Source organism: Myodes glareolus, chromosome 5 (assembly GCF_982192425.1).
Source record: "Myodes glareolus chromosome 5, mMyoGla1.1, whole genome shotgun sequence".
Lineage (NCBI taxonomy): Eukaryota > Metazoa > Chordata > Mammalia > Rodentia > Cricetidae > Myodes > Myodes glareolus.
In genome coordinates, this window is record NC_142030.1 from 109,948,542 (window position 1) to 109,967,151 (window position 18,610).

The 18,610-nt window shown below is 36.2% G+C and overlaps 1 long non-coding RNA gene across 1 annotated transcript; it reads right to left on the bottom strand.

Annotated features, from left to right (window-relative positions):
• Positions 1-6,651: 6,651 nt before the first annotated feature.
• LOC146895033 (uncharacterized) lies at positions 6,652-17,505 on the bottom strand. Its single transcript, XR_015001180.2, has 4 exons — positions 17,293-17,505; positions 15,223-15,322; positions 11,105-11,151; positions 6,652-6,788 (listed from the first exon to the last, which is right to left on the bottom strand). It is a non-coding gene; the product is annotated as an uncharacterized LOC146895033 (long non-coding RNA).
• Positions 17,506-18,610: the final 1,105 nt, after the last annotated feature.

Sequence of the window (18,610 nt, forward strand, 5' to 3'; positions counted from 1 at the left end):
ACCCCAGAAGGATACAAGATTACCTAAGCAAATAGGAAGTTCTTTGTAAGCAACTTCCAAAACTCTAGAATTGAGAGAGACATCTCACTGCCTGAACACTTATCTAAAGTTCTTCTGTAACATTAGGGCACCCATCTTTAGCCTACTAGCCCATAATATCCAGCAGATATTTTCATGAAGTAAAAAATCCGAAAGATTGTTTTACCCCATTGGCAGTTTGTCAGTTACTTTTCTCTGTATCTTGTAGAATATCTGGCAGACTTGTTTATGAATTAGGAATCCTGAAGGACTGTCTCACCTTTGAGTAAGTTCAGCACTTATTTTCTGGTTGGTCATTCATGTCCAGTTCGTACAGCATACCATCAGGAAGTCCAGGCAAGAGCAGTTGCTTGTCCATATGGCTAACCACTCTATAAAGAGCCTCTTCAATTCCCATTTTTCTTTTGAAGTAGATTGGTGATGCCAGTAGTAGATGTGTCTCATTGTCATGAAAAGTAATAAGTTCATAAAACATTTAAAATGCAATATTTTATAAATCTTTAAAAGGTTTGAAGAATACCTATCCATCTGAAATATGTCTCTGTTCATCTAGAAAACCTAAGATAACTACAAGCTTGACTCTTATAGATGACTATTCGCCTGTATTTATTAATTAATCATTACATTTTAAATGTGCTACATAAACACAATATATACATATAAAAATTGACCTTAAATTTGTATCAATAAACCAAGATTCATACCAATGTTAAGTATTCATCTCAACTATACTATAAGAGGCCACGCCCAAGAGGGTGGGTAACTTAAAGGCTACTGGCTATAGGAATTTCTATAGTACCTCCCCTTTTTGTTTAAACAAGAAACTTTTAAGCCTAATAAAAAATTATACACAATAAGAACAAATATCAGGTATAAAAATTAGAATTACAGCCAGATAAACAATATCAAGAAAGAAACATGCGATAATATTTCAATAATTATCCTATCCTAAGGAGTTTAAGTCTTGTGTTATAAATAACTTGGCCAAGTCATAAGAGGAAAGTAATTACAACTATCTAGCCTTCAACCCCATCAAAGATCTGAGAAGAGAAATAATATTACTGGAGAAAGCAGGAAGTACAATCAAGCAACTTCCAAAATATGCAAAAAATGACAAAGACAACTGGCTACCTGGGAAATCACCCAAAGTCTCATTTGCAACATAGGAGCAACCAATTTTTGCTAAGGTCTAGAATAACTGACATACCATTTTCAGAGGCAGGAATTTTTTGAAAACCATCTTAGTTTTGGCAAGATTTGACAGTCTTTTTTTTTTTTTAATCCTGCTTGCCCTGTCCAGACATCATGCATTTTGTCAGTGGTCAATGCATGGACAGTTCCTTGTCCAAAGGCCAGTTTTGCCAAGAAGAAAGCAAGCTGCACGTGGAGTGTCTTCAGTGTTTGTTGGATCCCAGGGTCTTCCCCTGCTCCTAGAGGCCAAAGAACAGGATGCAAGAACTGTTTAAGCTAAACCAGCCTAGCTTCCTGTTTCTTCTCTGCTCTATTCTATCAGCCTGGGGGATTAGCATAGAGCCTTGTTTAGTCTTTGGTATGGTAATTTCACTTGCAAAGGAGGGTTCCCATGGTGCCTAAATCTTCTCTTAACTGTCTGTCACAGCTCCCAGTCCAGTACCCCCTGCCTAGGAAGAACCTGCCACTAGGCGCCAGGCTCTCAACGCTGTGATCTCACTCCTGGCTGGGAGGGGGCCCTTCTCTTCTGGGGAAAGAAGTATATTAACCTGGCAAAAATTAAATAAATTTGGCATTCGGCTATTCTTGGCAGATGACCCAGATCTCTCTGTGTGTGTGCCTCATGTTTAACCCCCAGAACCTCGCCCCAAGCTCGTGGTAAGGTATAGAAGGCGCGTGATCCGCATCAGGTGGGAGGGAGAGCAGATCTGGGTGGAACAAGTGTTCAACATTTTCTCAGGAATAGATTGGTGCTGCCAGGAGCAATTATGTCTCATTTCAACAGAAATCTAAGTTATTTAAATGCCACATTCTATAGCTCTTGAAGTTATTGAACATTAAAACCTGATTAGTCTAACTATAAGTATGACAAACATGGATAACTATTGACCTATAATTCTTAATACCTATATAAATTAAAGACTAAAACTTCATTTTAGAATATTAACCAATCTTTAAACAACTGTGCAACAAATGAGGACAATGACCTCCAAATGTAAACACTGTACAAATATCTTGATCAGAGGTAGAAATATATAGTGCAGTATGATAAATATATCCTAAAATTGTGTCAACATACAAAATGTCTTAAGCAGAGGTAGAAGCATGCATGCATACAATATGACAAAATAAATTTGTCTAAGTATACAAATATTGTAGACAAAAATAGGAACATAGTCAATATAATTTAAGTTTGTATCAATATACAAGAATCTATACCAACATAATTGCCTATAAATGAAAGCTTACAAGTATTCACTCCATTGCTCACTATTGTTATTAATGTTTGTTTGCTCACACTAATCTATTATTCCATCCAATTTTTTCTTTTAAAAAGAGATTCCTGAGCTTAATAATTTCACCAAACCACAACACTATAAAATTATAATGAACCCCTAAATGATATCCCTAACCCTGAGGACAAGATTTGTTGGGAAAAGGACGTTGTATTCTAGAATTACATCCAGCTGCCATGTGGGCAATGTTCTTTCTATGGAATAATGTGAAAGTAAAATGATGGTTAACCTCCAAGATTACTATCTTATGGTATTATTGCAAATAGTCTCTGAGTATTTGGTAGAGTTTTCTTAGGTTTCTATTTGGAATTCAGGCCAGAACATTGTAAAAAGTGTACCATTTCAACTAACCAAGTTGGAACCATCTTGAGCAGCTGGTACCCAAAACAGGTCTTATAGTAGCGCTATCAGTATCATGATGTCATATCAACAAGGTGGAGTTGTGGTGAGGCCCCAACTTCCTCCTAGAAATTTCAAAGATTACTGAAATAAAATTTATTTTTTATTGTGGAAAACTTAATCATTATTTACACAAACAAATATATTCAGTGAAAGGTACAATAGAGACGAAAAAAAAAGGTTTGAATAAAACTAAAATTTTTCTAAATCTTTTTTCTTTCTCTCCCATACCATGGCTCCTGATATGAGACAGAAACTCTGACTTAACAACATGCTTGGATTTAGAGATAGACAGAGCCAGTGTCCAACTCCAAAACGAACTTTGATTTTTTTTTAAAAGTCAGTTATGATTATTATTTTAGTTAGTATTCAGAGATTCTTACCCTCAGATGACTTATCTTCATAGGTGATAATTCTCTTTGCTTGGTGATTCTATCTGGATAATTTGTTTTTCTTTTAAGGCATTTAGCTGTCCAGGGTCTCTTAACATTTTGAAGATGAGTATTTTCTTGCAAAGACGAGAACAGAACCCTGTCCAAACCCTTAGATTTTTTTTTCACCTGATTGGTTTGTCACCTCTGTGGATGAGCTATCATTTTTCTTTCACCAGAGATTTCTCTTTATCAAACTGAGTCGTTATAAATTTTGATGGTATTCATAGCTTTTCTTCTTCTGTTGAAACAAGAGAAAAAACACTTCTTCAATGTAGCACATTTCCTGTCTTCCATTGTGAGGTCAACATATCCTTGAAATACACCAACTGATTTAATTCAGAAGACTTTCTATTACTTATGTCTTTCTGCTGCTGTTGTCCCTTTTTATTAGCATTAAGAAAATTCGAGGTTAATAAAGCATTATATCATCTATTTGGGGGGGGTATTTTCTATTTTTTTCTGTTTATCTATCATATTCTTTATAGTTCAATTTGATCTTTCTATAACTTCAAGACCTGTAGAATTGTGTGGTATACCTGTAATATTCTTTATATTATAATAAGCAAAAGCTCTTTCATTTTCTTAGAAACTTATGCTGGACCATTATCTGTTTATATTTGTATAAGTATAACCATGATGGCCATAACTTCTAATAAATGTGTAATTACTGAATCAGCATTTTCTGAGCTCAAAGCAGTTGCCAACTGAAAACCTGAATAAGTGTCAATGGTGTGGTGTACATATTTTAATTTTCCAAATTCTGCAAAGTGGAACACATCCATCTGTCAGATTTCATTTCTTTGAGTACCCTTTGGGTTACTCTGTGAAGGTTGCAGTGTTTGGTTATATAAAGAGAAAGTAAGGCATCTCTTTATAATCTCCTTAGCTTATTGCCATGTAATGGAAATCTCTTTCTTCAAACATTTGCTGTTCACATAATGTTTCTTATGAAATTCTGAGGTCTTCAGCACACTTCCAATCAATAATTAATCAATTTGTGCATTACCTTGTGCTAAAGGACATGGCAGACCCATATGGGATCAGATGTGTGTTACATCTATGGAACAGAACCTATTCCTGATTATATCTGTATGAATAATGAAATCAATTCCGTGTCATCAGGTATGAATTCAGTGGTATGCAAGACAACTCTTTCTGTATAGTTTGAATCAGGAACTATATTATGAGGTTTTTTTTAAGTTCCTTAGTACCATGAGAATAGCATATAATTCTGCCTTTTGAACAGAATTATATGGGCCTTGTTCCACCTTACTTAAATCTTCTGATTTGTAACCTGCCTTTCCTGATTGATTTGCATCAGTATATATGGTACCATCTCCAGTTAATGGTGTGTCCCATAAAATGTGGGTAGGAATCCACGAAGTTCTCTTTATAAGGTTAATTCTATCACTTTTGGGATAATTGTTATAAATCTCTCCTAAAAATTGAGCACAAGTTCTTTTCCAAGGTTCATTGTCTTCCCATATTTTTTTTATTTCATCAGAAGTAAAAGGCACTATAATCTCTGCTGGGTCTCTACCTGCCAGTTGACAAAGTCTCAGTTTTCCTTTTATAATTAATTCAGAGACTTTTCTCAGAAAAGTCCAATTTTTTACTTGGTTTATGTCATAAAAATATCCATTCTAAGATAATATTTTCCCTTTGCATTAAAATTCCTATGGGGGAAATTCTAGAAGGCAATATGACTAAAATGCAATCAAGATTTGGATTCATTCTATCTACATGTGTCTCCTCTAATTTTTCTTCAATGACAATCAACTCCTTTTCTGCTTCAGCTGTTAATTCTCTGGAACTATTTAAATCCTTTCTACCATCTAAGGTATTGTTTAAATGATCCATTAGTTAAGGTGTTATCGCAAAAGGTGGTCAAAGATTGGAAATGTCTCCTAAGAATTTCTGAAAGTCATTAAGAGTCTGCAATTGATTCTTCTTAATTTGTGCCTTTTGTGTTCTAATTTTCTGGAAACCTATTTTATTTCCTAGGTATTTGACAGAATCTCCTCTCTGTATTTTTTTCAGTTACCATGCCCAAGTGGGCTGGTAACTTAAAGGCTACTGGCCGTAGGAATTCCTACAACACATTTTTTTTCATTTTTTTCTCTTCTCCCTATGTAATAATTTCAATTTCTTCTCTTCAAATTCATCAATTTCTTCTTCCAATGTATTTCTGATCCTGAATCATGGGTGTTCCCAATTTGCTACATGTGGGATTTCCAGAATTGTTTACCTCTTTTAAGTAATTCATATCCCTTTAATGACATTCTAATTTTGTCTCTGTATTGTTTTCTTTCCTCTATTTGATTTTTAAATAGACTTCATATTTAAGATTTAGAGTTTTTCTAGTAAATGTTATCTGAACTTAACAGAGAATTCACAACAGATGAACTTCGAATGGCCAAAAGACACTTAAGGTCATGCTCAACATCCTTAGTGATCAGGGAAATGCAAATCAAAACCACTTTGAGATACCATCTTACACCTGTCAGAATAGCTAAAGTCAAAAACACCAACGATAGCCTATGCTGGAGAGGATGTGGGGTGAGGGGAACACTCATCCATTGTTGGTGGGAATGCAAACTCGTGCAGCCACTGTGGAAATCAGTGTGGCGGTTTCTCAGGAAACTGGGAGTCAACCTCCCTCAGGACCCAGCAATACCACTCTTGGGAATATACCCTAAAGACTCCCTAACATACTACAAAAGCATTTGTTCTATTATGTTCATAGCGGCACTATTTGTAATAGCCAGAACCTGGAAACAGCCTAGGGGCCCCTCAATAGAAGAATGGTTAAAAAAGGTGTGGAACATATACACATTAGAGTTTTACTCGGCGGTAAAAAACAATGTCATCTTGAATTTTGCATGCAAATGGATGGAAATAGAAAACGCTTTACTGAGTGAGGTAAGCCAGACCCAAAAAGAGGAACAGGGTATGTATTCACTCATAAGTGGATTCTAGGCATAATTAAAGGTCTTTGAGCCTATTATTCGTGATCCTAGAGAAACTAAATATCTAGTCTTTCTAAATGATAAATTTTATGTTTTTTCTCTTTGAAAAGTTCAATATCTGACATTAAAAGAGATAAAATTTGAAAATCAGATTCTTCTTCTGTTATAAACTTTGCTGATTGATTATTGTTGAGGAATATAGAATTTCATCCTATGTCAATCTTTTCCAAAATAAAATTCTCCAGCATAAATAGCTTTTTAAGTATAGGGTGCTACATAGGTATTCAAAGCTGCCTGAATCAAAAGGACACCAGAAAAGGGAAATAAATTAACAGATACACAGATTTATTGATGGTAATTTTGGTTTATAATTTTGTTTTCTTGTTTTCTGAAGAATCCAGCAGTTGATGGAAATGGAGGCAGAGACATGCATTGGAGCACTGAACTGAGTTCCCAAAGTCCTGTTGAAGAGTGGGAGGAATAAGGATATGAGCAAAGAGGTCAAGACCATGATGGGTACACCCACTGAAACAGTCTACCTGAGCTAATGGGATCTCACCAAATCCAGCCAGACTGGGAAGGAACAAGCATAGACCAAACTCTTCCCCCTGAATGTGGTTGACAGTTGCTTGACTGGGGAAAACTGAAGGGCCACTGGTAGTGACACCAGGATTTATCTCTACTGCTTGAACAAGCTTTTGGGGGGCCTATTATCTTTGGATGTATACTTTGCTCAACCTAGATATAGTAGAAAGGGCCTTGGATCTTCCTTGAAGCAATGTATTTTGCCTTCTCTAGGAGTGTATTGTGGTGGGATGAGGGGTTGACTGGAGGAAATGGGATGATGGGAGGGAGTGGGAACTTGGATTCACATGTAAAATGAAAAAAAAGGGTTTTAAATTAAAAATAAATAATTTATAAAACAATTGCCAAAAATATAGATTTTTGTTATTATGTATGCAATGTATCCACTGGGAAGCTTTGTCTTTAGTAGTATGTCAAAAAGGGAATTAGATAGTCAAGTTTTTTTATATCTTTAAATTTAGCTTTACACAGTCTACATTTGATTGTTTTATCTATATTTATAAATCCACCTTTATTCTTAGCATAAAATAATCTGTGCAAAATATGTGAAAATGCAAATGTGATAATGATCCAAAGCAAATTAGTAACCAAAGTCAACTACACAAAGAAGATAGCACTGGTTGGGACATGAATAACAAAAGACTGAAATGCCAGAAACAGATACCAAGGCTGTAGAAGTTAATGCTTTCTTATCAATTTTTAATGTATATAGCAAAAGTGGCAGAGACCCACATTGGAGCACTGGTCTGAGCCCCCAAGGTCCAAATGAGGAGCAGAAGGAGGGAGAACATGAACCTAGTTTTGCTTTTGACATACTTTTCTGACTCAGGTGCAGGTCACACCAGTCAGAAACTGTGAGTGACTTGCCTTCCAGAGGAATTGTACCCCCTCTCCTAGATTCTGCTCCTAAAAATTCTTCCCACAACCTACTTCTTTAAAGAAATCAAGGAAAATACAAGCAAGTAATTAGGAAAATCAGCAAATCTTTTAAAGAATGTCAAGAAAGCTAGGAAAAAAATAAAACAAGTGAAAGAAGCTATTCATAACAGGAAAATTGAAATAGAAGCATTGAAGAAAACATAAACTGAAAATTCAGAAAATGGATAATCTGAGTAAGTGAATAGGAACTACATCTTCAAGAATCACCAGAAGAATACAAGATCTGGAAGGGAGAATCTAAGGCACTGCATATATAAGAAAAGTAGATATAGCAGTGAAGAAAATTATTATTTGCAGATTATTTCTAAGATAATATATCTATAAAATCTGTGACACCATGAAAAGACCAAACCTAAAAGTAACAAAGAATAGGAATAGCACAAGAAAAAGAATCCAGGTTCAAAAATCCAGAAAATATATTTAACAAAGTCATAGGAGAAAGTTTCCCTATTCCGAAGAAAGACATGCCAATAAAGGTACAAGAAGATTATAAAAACATCAAATATTTATGATCTGAAAAGAAAATTACCACATTATATAATAATAAAAACATTAAACATACAGAACAAAGAAAGAATAATAAACGTGTTGCTTTTATTGGTTAATGAATAAAGAAGTTACCTTGGCCTGTAATAAAGCAGAGTAGATCTGTGTGGGGAAAACTAAACTAAATGCTGGGAGTAAGATGGCAGAGTCACAAGAAGTCATGTTGTTGCCACCAGGAACAGACACACTGAAAACTTGCTTGTAAGTCACAACCATGTGGCAATACATGGATTAATAGGAATGGATTAATGTAAGCTATAAAAGTAAGCCAATAATATGTTTAAGTTGTTGGCCAAACAGTATTGCAAATAATACAGTATCTGAGTAATTATTTCATGATCTGGCCAGCCAGGAACAGTCAAGTGGCCTTTGCCATCAAAATAATAAGAGACAAAGTCCAGATAACATATAAAAGAGACATAGAAAAATTACAATTGACTGCTCAATGAAGACCCTAAAAGCCAGAAGGGCCTGCACAGATACCTTTCAGACTTTAAAAGTCCCCTGATGCCATCCTACATTAATATAACTTGTAGAAATTTTAATCCCTAGAAGTGGAGAAAACAAGATATTTCATGAAAAAGTCATATTTAAATAATATCTAGCCACAAATCTACCACAACAAAAGGTATTAGAAGGAAAAGTACAATCCAAGGATATTAACTATACCCACAAAACATAGACAACAGATAGTCTCACAACATCAAAATACAAAGAAGGAAAACACACACAGAGTATCACTACCACAATCATTAATGAAATACAAATAAACAATCAATGATCATTAATATCTCTCAATATCCGTGGACTCAATTCACCACCACCACCACCACCAACAACAACAACAACAAAAAAAACACAGACAAACAGAATGGATACTAAAAGAGGATCCATCTTTCTGCTTCAAGAAAGAAACACACCTCAACATTAAAGAGACATTACCCCAGAGTAAAGGGTTGTCAAAAGATTTTCTAATCAAATAATCATAACAAGTAAGCTGTTGTAGCTATTCTAATTTTTTTAAAAAAATTGACTTCAAATTGAAATTAATCAAAAGAGATGGAGAAGGACATGTCACCCACCTTAAGGGAAAAACTCACCAGGATGATGTCTCAATCCTGACCATCTATTTCTCAAATTCAAGGGGATCCACATTTAGAAAAGAAGCATTAGTAAAGCTGAAAGCACACATCAAACCCATATATTAATAGTGGGAGACTTCAACACTCCACTCTCACCAATGAACAGGTAGTTCAGACAGAAATTTAAGAAAGAAATAATGAAATTAACAGAAAATATGACTCAAATAGACCTAACATATCTATTTAACATTTTATACAAACACAAAAGAGAATATCTTCTTCTCAGCAAGACATATAACCTAACTTTTTCCAAAATTCACCATATACTCAGTCACAAAGCAATTCTCAACAGATACAAGAAAATCAAAATAAGCCCCTCTATGCTATCAGACCACCATGCATTAAAGTTGTGTTTCAACAGCTGGAACAACAGAAAGTTTCCACTGGATCAAGGAAGAAACAAGAAAGAAATTGAATACTTTCTAGAATTCACTGAAAATGAATTCACAGCATACTCAAACATATGGGACACAGCAAAAGTTGTGCTAAGAGGAAAGTTCATAGACCAAAGTGCCCTGCATAAAGAAATTAGAGAATTCTCATGTCAGTGACTTAATAGCTCACCTGAAAGATCTAGAGCAAAAAGAAGCAGGCACACTCAAGAGGACTAGAGGGTAGAAAATAATCAAACTCAGAACTCCAATCAATAAAATAGAAGCAAAGGGAACAATGCAAAAAAATTGAAGAGTTTTTTTTCTTTGAGTAAATAAACAAGATAAGCAAACTATTTTCCAAATTAACTAAAAGGCAAAGAGATAATATCTAAATTAACAAAATCAGAAACAAAAATTGTGATATAACAACAGACACCAAGGAAATCCTAGGAATTATTAGGTCATACTTCAAAAACCTGTACTCTACAAAATTGGAAAATCTAAAAAAAAAAAATGTATCATCTTCTCTATACACACCACTTACCAAGTTAAAACAAGATCATATAAACAATTTAAATAAACAGTAACCACCAAGAAAACATAAATAGTAATTAAAGTCTAACAAATAAAAAAAAACAGAGCCAGGTGATTTTAGACCAGACCACCCTAGAGTTTATACAAATACTCCTCAAATTATTCCACAAAATAGAAACAGAACAAACATTTAAAAATTCAGTTTATAAGGCAACTGTCACTCAGATCTAAACAATGTGTTTACAACAGAAGAATCTCGTATGGCCAAGAATCACTTAAAGAAATGTTCAACATCTTTAGTCGTGAGGGAAATACAAATCAAAATGACTTTGAAATTTCATAATACACCTGTCAGAATTGCTAAGATCAAAATCACAAGTGACATTTTATGTTGAAAGGAAGTGAATCAAGGGAAACACTCCTTCCCTGTCGGTTGGAGTAAAATCTTGCACAGCTACTTCAGAAGTCAATGTGGCAGTTTCTCAGAAAATTGGGAATTAATCTAGCTCAAGACCCAGGTACACCACTCTTTGGCATATACCCAAATACTGCAACTATATTCATAGCAGATTTATTCATAATAGCCAGAAACTGGAAGCAATTTACCCAAATAATACATGAAAATATGATATATTTACACAATGAAGTAATACTCACCTGTTAAAACAAATGACATCAGAAAATTTACAGGCAGGTAGATGGACCTAGAAAGGATGATTCAGGGTGAGTTAACACATACCCTGAAAGACAAATATAATATGTACTTACTCAGAAGTAGATACTAGTTGCAAAGTAAGGGAGAAATGTGTTGTAATCCACAGACCAAGAGAAGCTAAGTAAGAAGGAATGTTCAGGTGTGGGGGATGGCAGTGGTGGTGCATGAATCTCAAACTGTGAAGCAGAAACAGGAATGGCATTGCCAGTGGACAAAGGGAGGGGTCTAGAAGGGGAGTGAGAATGGAAACAGGAGAGATATAGTAGATCAAGGATGGAATGAGAGTACTGGTACAGTACTTGAATCTGGGAGCATCTCTGGGATAAAGTAGAAACCTAGGGTAATAGAGACTCTGAGGAATCTAGGGGAAGATCCTAGCTAAGACTTAACAATATGGAATAAGGACCCGAAATGGGCCATCTCTAATAATCTGACAAGAATTTCAGTGGTGGAACTGTAACAACAATCCATCCACAAACCCTTTGACCTACAATATTTCCTGCATCCAAGATGTGCTGTGGTAAAGATGGCACAAAAATTGTGAGAATGGCCAACTAATTACTGACCCAGCTTAAGACCCATACCCTGAGATGGAGCTCACCCTTGAGGGCCAGGAACCAGATTTACAATAACCCAGGGTCTTAGCATCGAACCAAAGAACATTGGGGAAAATAATCTCTGAAATGATCCCTAATGATATCTAACTGTATTCAGATATTCGAGCTTAGCCCAATTGTCATCAGAAAGGCTTTATCCAGCAACTGTTTGAAACAGACCCACTGCCAAACATTAGGCAGATTTTAAGGAATTCCTCTCAGGAGGAGGAGGAAGTGTAGAAAGTTAAGGGCTATGAGACTGGGGGATGAGCAAACCTGTCAGAGGTTCTGATCTTGCATCACCAATGAAGGGCAACCACAAGATGCCAAAGTATTGGATGGAACACCTGGCTGCTGGGAGGATATATAAGGTTCTCTCCTTTGCTAAATAAACAAATCTGCTCTTTCCCTTTCTCCTGACTCTTGGTGTCTATGTTGTTGATGCTGAATATTCTCTACCCCTTCCCCAAGAAAGCCATTATGACACAGCTACAAGGAAGGATTGAAGTAAGCAGTGGGATCAAGGGCAGCAGAAGAAAACTCACAGAATCAACTAATCTGGGCCCTTAGGGGTTCACAGAGACCGAACCAACAACTAGGGTGCCTGAATGGGACTGGCCGAGGACCTCTGCATATATGTTAAAATTGTGGAACTTGGTCTTATGGGGGGTTGTTTCTGACTCTGTTGCCTGCTTTTAAGACTCATTCCTCCTACTGGACTGCCTCATCCAGTCTGCAGCTTGATATCTGGTGATTGACTGATATCCATGGAAGGTCTGACTGTATCTGAAGAGAAGCAGAGCAAAAGAAGATGGGGTTGGCAGAGGGGTGGTAGTAGAAAGGAACAGGGAGGAGAAGAGAAATAAAAAACTTTCACTGGGATAAAAGAAACAAACAAAAAGTAAAGACAAAGCAAAGCAAACTTAAAAACATGTTTCTCAGGAGTTTACAGTTATCAGCTATTCCTCCATTATATTCTATTTTGAAAGCTCAAAGGCATTCTTTAGCACTATTAAGTTTTCTAATTATTTTGGAAGTTTTCTGAACATAGATTGACATTTTCAAACAAAGCCTTTATAATATGGCATAATTTACAACTGTGCCACTTGATATACTGCTTTGTTTATTCAGACAGTTAGTGGATGTCTGGTATCTGGTAGGTATCACTACAAAGTATTCATGTGCCATTTTCTGTCTCTATAGGTGGAGCCTTTCAGCCTGAAATAGTGTGGAGGAAGTAGTTTTCCCTTTAATGACTTCCAAGACAAAGAAAAAAGTATGGCAAATGTTGTTTTCTTTGTTCTGCAGCCTCAAACACCTCAAACCTTCAGTATTCTAAGTTTCGTGTTCTAACATTAATAACACTAGATCAAATGTAGAGAATGGCTTCATACAAATGAGCTTTGTGATTACTGTCATTTCATAATTATAAAATAAATTGTGGATCTATTTTTGATGTTTTTGTAAAATAGCAATTTTTTAAAACCATAATTTTTACAGTAATCTTATTGTTTATAAAAATAAATAACACTTTAATATGAAATATTATTTTTAAAAATATGATTGCTTAGAAAATCTATAGGGTAAATATATATCAAAATTTAAAGGAACAAAAATGCTGAGAAAAATTATGTATGTGTGCATGTACTTAACAACAGAGGTGACCTATCATAGGCAAATTTCATAAATTACAGATTATAAAAACAATATGATAATATATAAAGTATTTTAAAACCATTATTTCATTGATTAATTGTTTTTTATTCTCTTCCTTAAATCATTTTGTCATATTTTAACGTGGAGCTCAGAGGAAAACTTGAAAGTCAATTCCCTCTATCATGTAGTTGCTGGGGATAGAACTCAGTTTATCAGTTTGGACATAATTTTCCTTTATTGAACCATCTTATGGGCCTTACTTTTTGGATTCCTAAATAATCCACACAAAAATCTGTGCGCCAGAAGAGTATTTCCCAAAGATGAAGAGCAGTCTGGTTCTGTCAGTAAATTTTGAGGAGAATTCAGTTACACTTTCTCATTTATTGTCTGTAGGTTAGCTTTGGTATTGGAACTTTAGTACTGAGGAGTTGATATGAACCACATGAAGTTTAAATTACTTGAGACTTGGTTCTTGATTGAAAATGTTCACAGACTTTCTTTTAAAACTTGGAAAAAAATCAAAAGTAACAAAAAATCTGAAGCAATTTGTCCAGTAAATTATAACATGTCTGTGAGATACATAACGAAGTTCAAATGCAACTGAGTTTCACACTGTAGATCTGGAAGAAGAAATGGATGGCAGTTCAACGAGAAACTGAACTTGCTACACTGTGTTTCCTTGGTTACTTTGGATTCCTGCTGCTTCTGTGCACAAAAGTCACAATTTATAGTCATGACTTTCTAAGAATGCAAAAGATAAAAATGAGGTCAAGATTTTTGAAAGATTATAGAGAAATAATCTGCCCTGGTTAATTTCTTATTGATTTGACACACCTGGGAGGAAAAAATGACAATTGAAAAGTCCCATGATTCAATTGTTTTGTGCATTAGGAAGTCTGTGGGGGTATTTTCTTAATTACTTCTTGATATCGAATGGTCTGGTCTACTGTGGGAAGTATTCTTCCTAGGAAAATGGGTGCTGTATAAGAAAATAACTTGAGTAAGTCAGATATAGTTAGTAGCAGGAGAGGAATAGGTAGGGCTTCCAGGCAGAAAGAATAAATAGGAAGAGAAATCTAAGCTAGAGAAGAGAAGGAAGAATGAGAGATCAAGGAGAAGAGAATCAGGGACAAGTTTAAGGCAAGAACCCAAGCAGTTGCCAGCCAACTAGACAAGAAGCAACAGTAAAACTAAGATTAACAGAAGAAAGAATGATAACAGACCCCAAGGCAAAAAGCAGGCAAAGAGAAATATGTGAATTTAAGTTTAAAAAGCTATCCAGAAACAAGCCTAAACTAGGTCAAGTATTCAAAACTAATATTAGATCTGTGTGTCATGATTTGGGAGCTGTTTGGTGCCCCAAAAGAAAAAGTACTTGTAGTGGGAGAAGGATGATTGCTCATTCACTACTGCTCAGCCCAAAATAATCACACAGAAACTGTATTAATTAAACCACCACTTTAGTTTTTCCGACCTAAATCTGTTCTTTTGCTCTATCACAGGCCGATACAGTTTCTTTATTCATTAACAAATAAAAGCAACAGAGAGACAGAAGGAACACTCACACCATTTCCTCTTTTCTGTTTAAACAAAAGGAAGACTTTAGCCTTAACATAGTAAATGACATATAACAAAACAGTTATCAAGCAAGAATTACAGTTACAATATTTATAACTATTTTATTTTTTATCATAAATAATGAAAACTAAAATGTTTTAAAATACATTTTTGTAGAAACTACTTGATTTGATTATGTTGCAGTAGTTCTTGGCATTATTTGACAAAAGAAAACAGAAGTGTGAATTTACCTGTGGGTGGGGCACTGGAAGAATCCATGCAATAGGCACGCACCTCACAAACTCTTCTGTGCCAAGATAGAAGCAAATGTCCACTTCTCACTGCTCCACTCTGCAAAGAAAGAGAATGGATGCTCACCTCACACTACTGCATTATGTTAAGAAAGAATACTTTCCATAAAGAACTCCTTCAAATATTTACTTTCTAGATTCTAAGACCAAGTAAAGCATTCCTTTTTCTATTGTATTCACTTCTCTGTATTCAGGGGAAAGAGGAAAAGGTATGGAAAAGGGAATATTTAAATGGGACAAATGAAGGATAAATATTATTAGATAAATATTATTAGAGAACTGACCAAAGATATTTACAGATTCAAGAATCCAAACATTTTATAAAAAATTAAAATAAAACCTATGGTATGTGATATAGCTCAGTAAGTTAAGGTGCCTTCTGCCTCCTGGGGACCACGTGGTTGAAGGAGAAAATCATTGCCCTGCCCTATGTTCTCAAAAGTATATATATATATATATATATTACTTTTTTCCATCCAAAATTTTTAAAGATTTATTCTAATATAATAAAAATTAAGTAAAATCAATGGAAACCTGAATTAGCAAAGAAAGAAAGAAAGAAAGGAAGAAAGAAAGAAAGAAAGAAAGAAAGAAAGAAAGAAAGGAGGAAAGGTTGGAAAAAGAGGAGAAAGAAAGAAACAAAGAGGAGCATTTTCACCTTTCACAAATACAAACAAGGATTTGAAGGAAAGACAAGTTTACATCCGACTTCCAAATATACAGGTAATCAAATGTTCTAAACCTGAAAAGCAGCACAAATAGAAGGGCAAAACCTCCAAGAACAAAAGTAAAGCATTTGTTTAACAACTGCAATTGAATGACCTTGCTTCTCCGAGAATACAAGCAAAGTTGCAGCAATGTCTATACAAAATTAGAGGACAGCAGCATGAACAGGGAGAAGGCAGATCTGTGAAGAACGTTATGGGCTCCACCTAAGTGAACCCTGACTGTGTAATGACAACCTAATGTTGGCTTTAAAAACTCATTGAAATAGAATCAAATTATTCCACAACAATAAATCATGAAAGCAGATAAAATTGGAGCAATGTAAGATCCTGTATTTTTATGAGGTTTAACATATCCACCTGCATTAAACATCCTTATCTTGAAACCACTTTCTGAAATTTCTAATATATATGCTAAAATACTAATAAGAAAGTCATGATGAGGTAAATCCAAACATGGCAGGGAGTGAGACAGCCCCAAGGAAAGAAACCAGCGGAGATGAAGCCATATGAGCAATTAAATAAAGTGTAAATTAACTAACGTCTCATATTAAAAAAGAAAGGTTGTCTGGCAGAGAGTTAAGCCACAGTGTGTTGCTTATAAGACACTAGTCCACAGTCAGAAAGAAGGCTCCAAGAGGACCTGAGTTAGATGCCGCCGAGGACCCATATTGTTGGAGAATAGCACACTCCCAAGTTGTATTTTGATCCCCCGCACTGTAGGATCCCAGGTTTTTCCCCTGCTCCTTGAGGCCAAAGCACAGGATGAGAGGACTGTTTATACTAAAGCAGCCTAGCTTCCTGTTAACTTTTCTGCTCAATTCTACCAGCCTGGTGGATTAGCATAGAGTCTTGTTTCGTCTTTGGTATGGTAATTTCACCTGCAAAGGAGGGGTCCCACAGTGCCGCCTATTTTTCTCCTGTCTGTCACAACTCCCAGCCCAGTACCCCCTGCCTGGAAAGAACCTGCCACTTGGCACCAGGCTCTCAACACTGTGATCTCATTCCTGACTGGGACCGGGTCCTTCTCTTCTGGGGTAAGAGGTATATTAACCTGGCGAAAGCAAAATAAAACTTGGCATTCGGCAGTTCTTGGCAGATGACCCAGATCTCTCTCTGTGTGTGTCTTGTGTTTAACCCCCAGAACCTTGCCCCAAGTCGTGGTAAGATGCGGAAGGTGTGCGATCCACATCGGGAAGAGGGAGCGCAGATCCAGGTGGAGCATTTGGAGGCCCCACTGGGATCGGAGAAAAAACAGCTGCATTCTGCTTGTCTGCAAACCCACCTGCGAGTTTTTGGGAAGGTCAGAATCTGTGGAGTCACCTTCAGGAGGCTGGCCAGCATTATAAGTGAAAAAGTGAGTAGCGGAGGATGGATTGGCCAGGATTGGCAATGGAGGCAGATATGTCTGTTCCAGCATTAAAAGGCCGTTTAACAGACCAGCTGTTGGGCCTTGTGGAGAGGCTGGGTACCAATATCAGAATTGAGACAGCACAGGAGATCGTTAAGACGGTTATAGAATTTAGTCCTTGGTTCTTAATTGCAGGAGGGTTTAATATCACGAACTGGGAACAGATGAAGGCTGACCTTCATATTGCACAGAAAGAACAAGGACCTAGAACTTTTCCCCTAGCAGTTTTTTCGTTATGGCATTTTATCAGAGATGCTCTCCTCAATAATGATGTGATAATAAAAGAGCAATTAGAGATTTTAAACAAAACCCTTGAGGAGATTCAGAAAGTAGAATCTATAAGTTCCATCAGGAGTTTTGAGGAGCAAAAAGTCAAAAGCATTGAGGATTTAAAAGAGGAAGATGAAATTTTTAAAGGCAAAATCATACTTCTAAATAAACAGCTAGAAAAAGAGGAAGGTGAGGCAACAAACAGAGATCTCCTTATGAGACCTCCGCCACAAAAAACCTTTTTTGCCACCCCTAATCGATGTGCTATTGCTTTTGCCCCTATAGACCTAGAGGCGGAAACTCGAGAGATGTTAGACAGACCTAATAATCTAAGTAGGGAAAGGCCACTTTATCCTGCTGAGGAAACTATCGATCAGCAAGTACAAAGGATCAGGCAGCTTGACTCTCTGGCCTTTAACACACGCCCCATTCACCATGGCGTTGTTGTAGTCCTTCGCAAAGCTCAACCTTACACCCAATGATTGGATGCAACTTTTCAGGGCCTGTCTCTCGGGAAGAGATTATTTGCTGTGGAGAGGTGATCTGTGGAAAAATTGCAAAGCAACTGCATGGTATAATGCCATCACCGGCCTTCCCCAGCATAACCTTAACATGCTAACTGGTAAAGGTCAATATGCTGGCTTTACAGCACAGACCGCCTATGATCCCGTGGTTTATGCTCAGATAGCTGCCACGGCAATCAAAGCCTGGAAAACTCTGCCTAATATAGGAACAGGAGAGCAGCTTTCAAAAATTATGCAAGGACCTACAGAGCCTTATTTTGAGTTCATTGACCGCCTTTTGCAGATGGGCAATCGTACTCTTGGGGATGTGAGTTCATCCATGCCGACCATAAAACTATTAGCCTACAAAAACGCTAACAGGTCTTGCCAAGAAGTTTTGCACCCACATAGAAACAGTA